Source organism: Dendropsophus ebraccatus, chromosome 4, assembly GCF_027789765.1.
Source record: "Dendropsophus ebraccatus isolate aDenEbr1 chromosome 4, aDenEbr1.pat, whole genome shotgun sequence".
NCBI classification, from domain to species: Eukaryota; Metazoa; Chordata; class Amphibia; order Anura; family Hylidae; genus Dendropsophus; species Dendropsophus ebraccatus.
The window spans coordinates 139,748,320-139,759,710 of record NC_091457.1 but is presented as its reverse complement, the minus strand read 5'-3'; positions in this window follow the sequence as shown (position 1 = coordinate 139,759,710).

The window sequence follows — 11,391 nt, the reverse complement described above, 5'->3', positions numbered from 1 at the left end:
CATAAAGTGGGAATTGTCAGACTGGGGATCCCAACATGTTGTCATATCAAGACCCCCTTCATAGGGTAGATAGGGGGTCCTAGTTCTGATTTTACTATCACGCACAATGGGGGAGATTTATTAAACATGGTGTAAAGTGAAACTGGCTCAGTTGCCCCTAGCAACCAATCAGATTCCACCTTTCCTTTTCCAAAGCGTCTGTGAGGAATAAAAGGTGGAATCTGATTGGTTGCTAGGGGCAACTGAGCCAGTTTAACTTTACACCATTATGTCACTGATAAATGCTGCCATAATGGGGCTGACAAAGACTATTTATTCTCAATTAAAATTGCTGTGTTGATCAGCTGATTACTAAGGGTACGGCTTACTAGACCCCAATAAACATATTATTCCATGGGATATTTGGTATCGGTAATACATATCCCCGTATTAACATGTGGTCATTAAAAGAATGGCCAACTATGTTATTTAAAGGGGTATTCCAAATTAAATGAACTTATCCCTTGTCCTGTGTATAATTGTGAGGGGTCCCATGATCTCCTGAACAGACCCCCAACTGTTCAGGATGTTGCTGGTGGCAGTAGGCAGTGCTGTGTGGCTCTCTGTCCGCTGCCGGGGGGGGAAGGGGTTCTGGTGGCAGCCAATAGGGCTATGTGGCTTTGTGTCCGGTGTCCAGGAGGGATGTTGTCTGTTGTCTGGGAGGGATGTTTTGGCAGCTGCTCTGTGGCTTTGTGATTATTAGCTAGTACTATGGGGACAGATCACACTTTCTCAAGGCCCCTCTTGCCTCACGGGCCCCAGAGCAGTTGCGTGGTCTGTCTTCATGGTAACTACACCACTGGTACTAAAGGTGAACAACACCCTTTATAACATAACATCCATATAGAGCCTTAACCCCTTAGCGACCCATGACGTATCTGATACGTCATGGTGCCGCTCGGGGTGTGCAGAGCGGGGTCCCGCCGGGACCGCGCTCTGAACGGCGCTGATCCCGGCTGACACGTGCAGCCGGGCAGTGCCTCTATTAGCGGGTCCCGTTGCCGCGCCGGCTAATTAAGCCTCTAAGTGCAGCTGTCAAACCTGACAGCTGCACTTAGAGGCACTGCGCCGCACGTCCCTGGTGTCTAGTGGGACGGATCTCCCCCCCGCGATGCGATCGTGGGGGGGAGATCCGTTCTTCTGCCCGTGCCGGGACTCAGCGTCGGAATGACGCTGATCCCGGCTCGGCAATAGATTGCTATGGCCTGCAGCAGGCCATAGTAATCTATGACCGATCTAATCGATCTTTGCTGTGTATATACACAGCATTGATCTCTATGAGAGATCAGTGCTGTCTATATACAAGTCCCCCAGGGGGGCTTCTAGTTACAGTAAAAAAAAAAAGTAAAAAAGTGTTTTTATTAATAGAAAATCCCCTCCCCTAATAAAAGTCCAAATCACCCCCCTTTTCCCATTTTATAAATATAAATTAATAAATAAATAAATAAACATATTTAGTATCGCCGCGCGCGTAATCGCCCGAACTATTAATTAATCATATTCCTGATTTTGCACGGTAAACGGCGTCAGCGCAAAAAAATTCCAAAGTGCAAAATTGCGCATTTTTGGTCGCATCAAATCCAGAAAAAATTTAATAAAAAACGATCAAAAAGTAGTATATGCGCAATCAAGGTACCGATAGAAAGAACACATCATGGCGCAAAAACTGACACCTCACACAGCCCCATAGACCAAAGGATAAAAGCGCTATAAGCCTGGGAATGGAGCGATTTTAAGGAACGTATATTTATTAACAATGGTTTGAATTTTTTACAGGCCATCCGATACAATATAAGTTATACATGTTATATATCATAGTAATCGTAACGACTTGAGGAACATGCATAACAAGTCAGTTTTACCATAGGACGGATGGCGTAAATGCAAAACTCCCCGAAATCAAAACAAATTCGTTTTTTTTTTCAATTTGACAGCGCAAATGATTTTTTTCCGGTTTCGCAGCATATGTTATGGAAAAATAATGCCTGTCATTGCAAAGTACAATTGGTTTCGCAAAAAATAAGTGCTCATATACGTCTCTAGGTGAAAAAATGCAAGCGCTATGGACTTTTAAACTTAAAATGGAATAAGCAAAAGCGCAAAAACGAAAATAGGCTTTGACCTTAAGGGGTTAAAGGGGTACTTAAGGGGTACTCCAATGTTTTCTTTCAATTTAACTCGTGTCAGAGACGTATGTAGATTTGTAATTTACTTCTTTTTAAAAATATCTAGCCTTCCAGTACTTATCAGCTGCTGTATGTCCTGCAGGGTGTGGTGTATTCATTCCAGCCTAACACAGTGCTCTCTGCTGCAACCTCTGTCCATGACAGGAACTTTCCAGAGCAAGAGAGGTTTTCTATGGGGATTGGCTACTGCTCTGGACATTTGCTGTCATGGACAGAGGTGGCAGCAGAGAGCACTGCATCAGACTGGAGAGAATACACCACTTCCTGTAGGACATACAGTAGCTGATAAGTGCTGGAAGACTAGATTTTTAGATAGAAGTAAATTACAAATTAATATTAACTTTCTGACACCAGTTGATATGAAAGACAACCTTTCTTTAGTGCCTATAGCATATACAGTAGGTACATCAGTTCTTTAGTGCAAATTAAACAAAAATTTTGGAAAATAGTTTTGCTTAGTGGAAGCCACTTTGCATGTAGCCAGTAACCTGTAGGTGTATGTTGGGGTCCTCTCAATTTTGTACATGTGTCCATTGTCCTAGTTTACTACGTTCAGTCCATTAAAGTGAACGGGCCTGCTCTTAGTACCCCACGTATAGGTCATACCTTATTGGCAGGATGCTGACATACTGGGCGAATACCTTTGAACTCGACCTTACTCCGTACAATAAGATCAGACGGCTATAATATCTGGATCTCTATGATAGACATTTCTAATGTAATACAACAGAAATCAGGTTTCTCTCATCTCTGTCTTTTGGTGAACGGGTAAAAATAAAACTTTGAAGTTCTAAAAAGACCCATTATGTAATCTTAGTGGTGCAGAATAAATGGGTCAACTGTGCTACAATGATTGTTATAGATTCAACTGGTGTGTATGAAACGATCTCTAACAACAACTTACATGTACAGGTCTTGTAAGGATCCCCGACACTTAAAGGAATTCTCTAGGATTACAAAAACATAGCTGCTTTCTTATAAAAACAGCGCCACACTTGTGCTCAGGTTGTGTTTAGCATTACAACTTGACTTCATTCACTTCAAAGGAACTCAGCTCTAATGCCACACACACACACTGAGGACAAGAGTGGCGCTGTGACCCCTGCAATAACTCTTTTAAGTGCAGTATCATCCATACACAAGCAATAATAGCAATTGGTTAAGTTCTACACTCTTTATGGTAACTTTTAAGTTACCATTTTGTTATTGGTGTCTTCCATTACCATTCTTCCTTCCCTTTGCGGTACAGCCACTAGATTATGTCCACCATTGTCGGGGTTAGCTTAGCGATGTTCTGGGTGTAGGGTCACTTGAGCACTTGTCATGGTAGCCTGCAGTGGCGTTGTTACCAACCCCTGGTCAGACTCTGCAGGTATGGATAGCCCAAGTGTATGCTGGAGTGTTGGTGCAAAATGATAGAGTCCAGCGACTTAACCAGAATGACATCCGATTACTTAGTGCTTAAGTGCAATGCACAAAAATTATAGCTTCAATAGGTGCAGGTGAAGGTAGGAGACCAAAGAAGTGATAGTCTGTGAACCGGAAGAGTAGAGGCGCATCATGAGGGCCCTGCCCAATGTAGCACTGTACTCTGCTGGGATAGGGTTGCTGAGTAGTAGAGGAGAAGAGAAGATACTTATACTCATGTTTACTGACCGCCTAATGCCCTACAGTGCTGGAGTACCCGTCCTTGCAGGGTAGTATGATGTCCCAGGTCCCTGCGCTGGGTGAAGAAGACTTCCCGAACCTTGCCAGGATTACACAGTGGAATATGTAGGCTAACTGCAACTTTGTTTCACTGGGGTCAGTACCTTACTAGAAATAGGTCGCTGCCCCGTACCATGTCCCTGGGGTGGACAAGGTGATCCTCAGAGGATGTCCTTTCCTCCTGAGGTGACTAGCAAAGTATGTTTGTAGTTGCTTGCTTAGCAAAGAGGTCTAACTCACTCTCTCTCCAACTCCTGACTGACTAGAGAACTCACTCCTCCCAACAGGAACTAATCTCTAGTGGCAAATGAAACCTTCCAGTGATTGGTGGGGTTGTGTGGTGCAAGAGAGAAAGAAGAGGATAGGTCAGATAAAGGAGGGAAAACAGCCTGCATCTGTGACAGGAGAAAAATTAACACATGATATAAAACAGTTAACCCATAGTTTCCTTAAGCTGTGCACTGAATAAAGCTTAGAGAAAAACAGTAGTGACACATAGTGGGGAGAACACACAACACACTCGAACGTGTGAACCTGATATGAGTTACTTTGCCCAGGTGCAATAAGAACTTAATGGCACACCTGTGCTGAGACACTACACCTTGACCTATGGGTAATGCCATAAATGCCTTTCTCCTGTTCTTATACAGCATACACATCCCATCATGACCCAATCTACCATAATGGGTATTTATCTGTGGTTGCCAAATTTTAAAAAGTTTTTGAAAAACTCAAATTTTTGAATGAAATTTTGATCATGAAAATTCCCCCCAAAAATTGCCTATTCCCAAATAAATGGAAACAAAATGCCACAATAAAAAGTAAAAAGAAAAAAAGTATCAGCTGGAGTAGTCCCGCTATTTATGCCTTCACAAACAATACTGGCCAGCAAGTTCTTTAATGCCAGTCAACATGTTTAACTATAACAGAAAGAAAAAACTGGTGATTTTTGTATAGGACGGAATAGAGTTCAAATGCACAATTCATGCAGAGGGATTTTTTATTTTCTTGGGCAGAGTCTATAACATAATTGCCAACCCTTGCAGATTATCCGGAAGTCTCCTGAGTCTGTCTGAGCTCCAGGAAAGGCAAACAAAAGTCCTGCAAAGCTGGAAGTCTGTTCAGCAGAAGGGGCCAGACATAGACTGCTCAGCCAAAGAGGAAACTTCTCCAGCGTAGATCTCTGTTGATGGAGATTAGCAATGGGAAAGGAAGTGGCATGTAAGATGCTGGAATAAGGAGGAGGCAAATTTTCAGGTTTTACTATTTTAGTAGTTTAGCACTAAATGTGGCAAGCACGGCTCTCAACTTGTAAATCTTCAACCTGTGGCTTTCCAGTGGTTGCAAAACTACAACTCTCATCATTGGGAGTTGTCGTGTTGCAGCAGCTGGGGAGCCATAAGTTAGGGAGCGCTGCTGTAAATGAAGCATGAGCCTCTGTCTGTCTGCCAGCAAGAGGAGACTGTAGGATGTGAATCACAAATCAAGGCAATCAAATAAAAAACATAATGCAACAATAAACATAAATAATAAACATGCCACAATTAAGTAACGACCAATTATCCTTTTATACCTGCCAACATACAAAAAAGGAAAAGCATGATAGATTAAGTCCCGCCTCTGAGGAACACCCCACATTGACTGATAACACACCTGCAATTGTTAGTTTTGGTTGGTATTTATGCAACCAGGTTCCTGGGATTGTTCTGACAAAAAAAAAATTCCATTTTTATGTTTTATTTTTCTCATGTTATTTATGTTTCCTATAAATGATTACTCACATAAACATCTTGGATTTTATTGCTAATCTTTCAGGCACTTCTACCGAGCATATTTGCATTAAAATCTGACCAACTATCTGCTCATATGAATGGAACTTTGCATTAAAGGGAACCAATCAGCACAATTGTGCTCATATGGTTCCCAGCAGCACAGTATAGATCTACTATGCAGCTTGTGGACCATACCAGCCGTGGCTGCAGCAGTAGATTTACATTGGGGAAAAAGATATTTTATTATGTCGCTCGAGGCCGGGAGACTGGTGGTAACTAGTTACTGGTGGTAACTAGTCATGGCTCTCTGCCTAGCAGCGTGCAGGGATAGTTGACAGGCATAAAGGTCACTAATGGGTCTCTCTGACTGTCAATCATCCCCAACCTCCACACTGACAGGCAGAGATGGATGGCTCTCCGCCCAAATGACTAGTTGCCTCCCCTCTCCTGGCCTCTCCGTGACTGGTGTGCTCCACAAGCTGCATAGTAGATCTATACTGTGATGATCAGAACAAAATCACCACAATTGCACTGATTGGTTCTCTTCAAGCCAATCAGCTTTCTGCACACCTCCTTTTAGGCTCCTCCCACGCAGGGCATAAATAAAGTCTTAAGAAGTATGTGCTGTGAAAAAGGAAAAATTCAAAGGACACAAACACTATTTCCCATCTTACTGAACTTCTGACAGTCTGACGCATCCCTGCATGACATTTCATTATTCTACAACAGTTTACAACCCCTTTAAGTATTAGTCAAGTGGCACTCACAAAGGACAATGTTCTGTGAGTCAGCAGACTTATTATACTAATTATCCAAAATTATTCTTTTAGGGTATAAACCCACACACCGTATATGCAGCGTATTTACTGCTGCGATGCGCAGCAAACTCGCAGCAAACTCGCAGCAAAATCGCAGCAGATTAGATCTAAATAACTGAACACAGCATCAAATCTGTACCAACAAATCTGCTGCGTATTTGTTGCATATCTGCTGCATATACGGTGTGTGGGTTTATACCCTTAAAAAACAAAAGTCAAGAATACGATGCTAGCTGAAATGTGTTTGTAGGACAATTAAAGAGAATCTTAAAAGTTTCTGAAAGAATACTTGCATTTGTTGTCAATAGCAACCAATCACATTAGGCCCCCCTCCCCCAGACAAACCTCAATACTAGCCCATTAAAGGGGTACTTATCAGCTGCTGGATGTCCTGCAGGAAGCAGTACATTCTTTCCAGTCTGGAGAGGAGAGGTTTTCTATGGGGGTTTGCTACTGCTCTGGACAGTTCCTGTCTCAGACAGAGGTGGCAGCAGAGAGCACTGTGTCAGACTGGAAAGAATACACTACTTCCTGCAGGACATACAGCAGCTGATACATACTGAAAGACTGGAGATTTTTTAACAGAAGTAAATCACAAATCTATATAAAATTCTGACACCGGTTGATGCACCGCCCCCTGGAATAAAAGAGAATGTGCTTCACTTCCATGCTGCCTGAAGTCATTTGGGTGCATGCTTTTACACCACCCATCAGTGAGATCAGCACTTGCTTACAGTGTCTTTACATGGCATGATAAATCACCCAGCCAGGCATCATGAATGATCACTGTATTGTTTGTGCAGCCATTTAAATACATTGCTATTTACCCAGAGATGTCCTGCTGATAACAATGTTTTTTTGTGCCGCACAAAACAAAATCACATCAGCCCAGGAGTGGGTGTTTACTTGCTCCTTGGCTGATCTCTGGCACATATACAAGGGCCGATTATTGGCTCATTGAGGGTTCCTAGGAATGCTCATAGCCAACAATCAGCCTCTGTAGGGCTATATTCACACATAGCATTTATTTGTGCGTTTGATTAACATTAATTTGCACTATTTTGCCTCAATTTGCAATTTTGCTGTAAAATAGTGATTTTGATGGAATTGTGGTGAAAATAACGGTATTTTATCACGAATTGTGCAATTAGCAGCAAAATATCAATAATTGACGGGCATTAAATGTTATGTGTGAGCCTAAATAGAATAGCCAGTGTTCTTCACACCAAGGCTAAGGGGAGTGTTCATCTGTTAGCAAAGAGAGCATGGAAGAACTTAAAGGGAATCTGTCACTAGGTTTATTCCATCTTAAATGAGGGAAGCATAAACTAGTGACAAAAATGCTGAACAGGTCATTGTATTACTTACATCATTTTGTTCAGCCGTTCTCCTAATATGCAGGAGAATAGGATTCTAGCCACACCCCTCCCCCTGCCCTCCAGCTGCTGATTGACAGTTGACTGCCTATACACAGCATGGATAGATAAGTGCCAATCAGCAGCTGGTGGGCGGAGTTTTCTGTTTTATTTAAATATTGAAGACTATTGAGCTCACGCTTATAGAGGAGAGGACTACTTATTGTCCATGTTATTCAGGAGGAGATCTCTGGATCAGAGTCTCTTTAAGTTGGAGTTTAAAGATAAATGCAATATCAAATTAGTTACAAATTACCTGTAAGGCTGGGTTCACACTGCATTTTTGCAATCCGTTTTTTTCATCCGTTTTTTGCAAAAAAACGGATGAAAAAAACTGATGCATTTGTGTGCATCCGTTTTGATCAGTTTTTCCATTGACTTCCATTGTAAAAAAAAACGGATCCAGTTTTTTTGACGGACACAAAAGGGTAGCTGACACTACTTTTGTGTCTGTTAAAAAAAACGGATCCATTTTGATCCGTTATTTTTACAATGGAAGTCAATGGAAAAGCGGATCAAAACAGATGCACACAAATGCATCCGTTTTTTCCATCCGTTTTTCATCCGTTTTTTGCAAAAAACGGATTGCAAAAGCGCAGTGTGAACCCAGCCTAAGAGTTATCAAGGCCTGCCAAACAAAGAGGGCAAAGCCTGGTTTTTGCAAGGAGTAAGGGTACTATTACACGGCCGATGAAGGCCCGATAATAAATGTAAACGTGCACTGATCTGCTAGATTGGCGCTCGTTTACTGGGCTTATTACACGGCCCGATAATTGTTTAACAAGAGCTGCAGGGACATTGTTACCTATGTCCTTGCAGCCCTTGTTTAAACTTTTTACATTACCTGTCCAGGCTGCAGGGCTCCTCTTGTTCTGTGCTTCTCCCTGGGTCCGCTCGCTCTAGCTTCAGAGCGGCCTGTTTCAGCTGACAGACCGCTCAGCCAATCACTGTCCGGGACCGCCATGGCCAGTGATTGGTTGAGCAGCCTGTCAGCTGAGACAGGCCACTCTGATGCTGGACCTCACGGAGCCGGGTACAAGCACAGAGCAAGAGGAGCCCTGCAGTCTGTATAGGTAATGTATTCTTCTTTGCTAATCGTCAGCGCCGGCCGCGCACCGCTATTACACGTAGTGATGCGCGGTCGGCGGATTTTTCACCCACTTTTAGTCTAAGTTCCATTTACGAACCAGTATTTGATGGGTAAATATTTTTAGATGAGGCTTTTTTCAGTATTCAACCCAAAATTTGCATAATTTGGGATTAGCGCCCAATTCACTATTTGCAACTTTTTTAAAAGTTGCACAAACAGGTGCAGGCCTACGTCTGGTCAGTACCAGGTGAATATGCTTGTGCAATTTTTGCGACTTTTTTTGCCACCATTTACTTAGATACATTCACTTCTACATTTAAATCAATCAGTCACAAGATATTGGAACAAAATATACACCAATCCTAATAAAAAGAGTCACACAAATTAGACTCCATAGTAAATGTCCCCCCTTGAGTACTTTCAGGTTCATCCAAACCCGAACTTTCGGCATTTGATTACCGGTGGCTACAGAAGTTGGATGCAGCCCTAAAGCTGCCTGGAATACATGTATCCAGCCATATGCCATAGGCTATATCCATGTTTTCCAGGATTCCCTAGGGCTGCATCCAACTTCTCAGCCACCGGTAAGTGCTGAGAGTTCATGTTCGGACAAACCTGAACGTACTCGAAGTTCGCTCATCTCTCTTCAAGAACTATTTTCCTATAAATGTAGACGACCCATTCCTGTGTAGTAAAATTGCTAATAGCTGCACTATTCTCTGATCTTACCTTTTAACCCTCTAGTGACCCGATTCATCGGAATTACTATACCAAGGGCACCACTGATCATCAGCCAGGCACTGTGGTTGTTCCCGATCATTATCAGCCAGGCAATGTGGTTGTTCCCGATTATCATCAGCCAGGCACTGTGGTTGTTCCCGATCATCATCTGCCAGGCACTGTGGTTGTTCCCGATCATTATCAGCCAGGCACTGTGGTTGTTCCTGATCATTATCAGCCAGGCACTGTGGTTGTTCCCGATCATTATCAGCCAGGCACTGTGGTTGTTCCCGATCATTATCAGCCAGGCACTGTGGTTGTTCCCGATTATCATTAGCCAGGCACTGTATGTGGTTGTTCCCGGGGGGAAAATCTCCCTCTACAACATCTGTGCAGCCCCCTATCATCACTGGGGTAGCAGGGCATAGGGGTATCTTTTGGGTCAGTTTCAACTTTGGCTACTGCTGTATGTAAGTAGAACATGTTCTGTTTTCAATTTCCTATTGTCCATGGCCTTGTGAATAGTCCCCATAGATGACCATTAGCTCCAGATTACAGTCTGAAAAATATGGATGTAATATGGAGGCTATGTACACTATGTATGAAAGCAGCCTTAAAGGTGGATTGTACGTAAAGAACAGATACCCTGCGAGAACTCACATTACTCATAACAAGGGGTCATGGGGTGAATCTAAGCAGAATTCTCTATCTCCACAGGCCCCATAGAATCCACTGGAGCATGTATTATCTTTACTACAGAACATCTCAGCTCTTTTATGATGTTGCCCATAGGCTACTTTGGTTAATACCGAAAATGGGCTGAATTAAGTGTATAAATACTGTAGATGGGAAAAGGCCAAATATGTGCAATTACAACAAATGATGAGATGAACCAATTGTTTCCCAGACTCATGTAAACGCTCATGTACTTAGATGTAACCTATCCAGTGAACACAATGCTGTTGATGTACATTGTTCTAAAAAATAAAGCACATCTAAGGCGTGTCGGGGTAAAATTGCCAATTTTGGTAAGAGTCAGTAAATGATCGCTATCATGCCTCTTCAGATAAATTGCATGCCGTTGAGATAATGACTCCTGAATATGCCATTTGACTACCAGAATCACGCTGTAATCAGCCGCTAATGTCTTCTTTACTAAGTAGGAAAAATCATCTGTAGGAATCAGATTTCTGAGGTTAGAACAATACGGCAGAATCCTGTCTTCTGAACATGATAGGGGAAGCATAAGGAAAATGGTGTAGAATGTGGCTCATTGTACATGGGCAGATGGTGGCCTAATACAAGGGGGGTTACACGGCTGACAAGTGATGAGTTATAGGGCCGCACAATATATGTGATCAGCTGATGATTAGTGTTTTCCCTGTTTGCCTGTTTCAGTTTTTTTTACTCTGGCCATATTTTATAGAATAGGCTTCTACTTATTTTGGTCACTGCCATGTCATTCAACTTCTCTCTATTGATGAAGAGTCAATGTCATTACTTACATATTTGTAAATCAGTATTGCTTAGACCAGGGTTGCTTTTGTGATGTACTGTAAATCACGTCTTGCTATTTTCCTCTCTGCGTATGTTACCTTACCACGTGAAAAACAAAAAAGGAAATTTATTGAGCATAGCAGATTG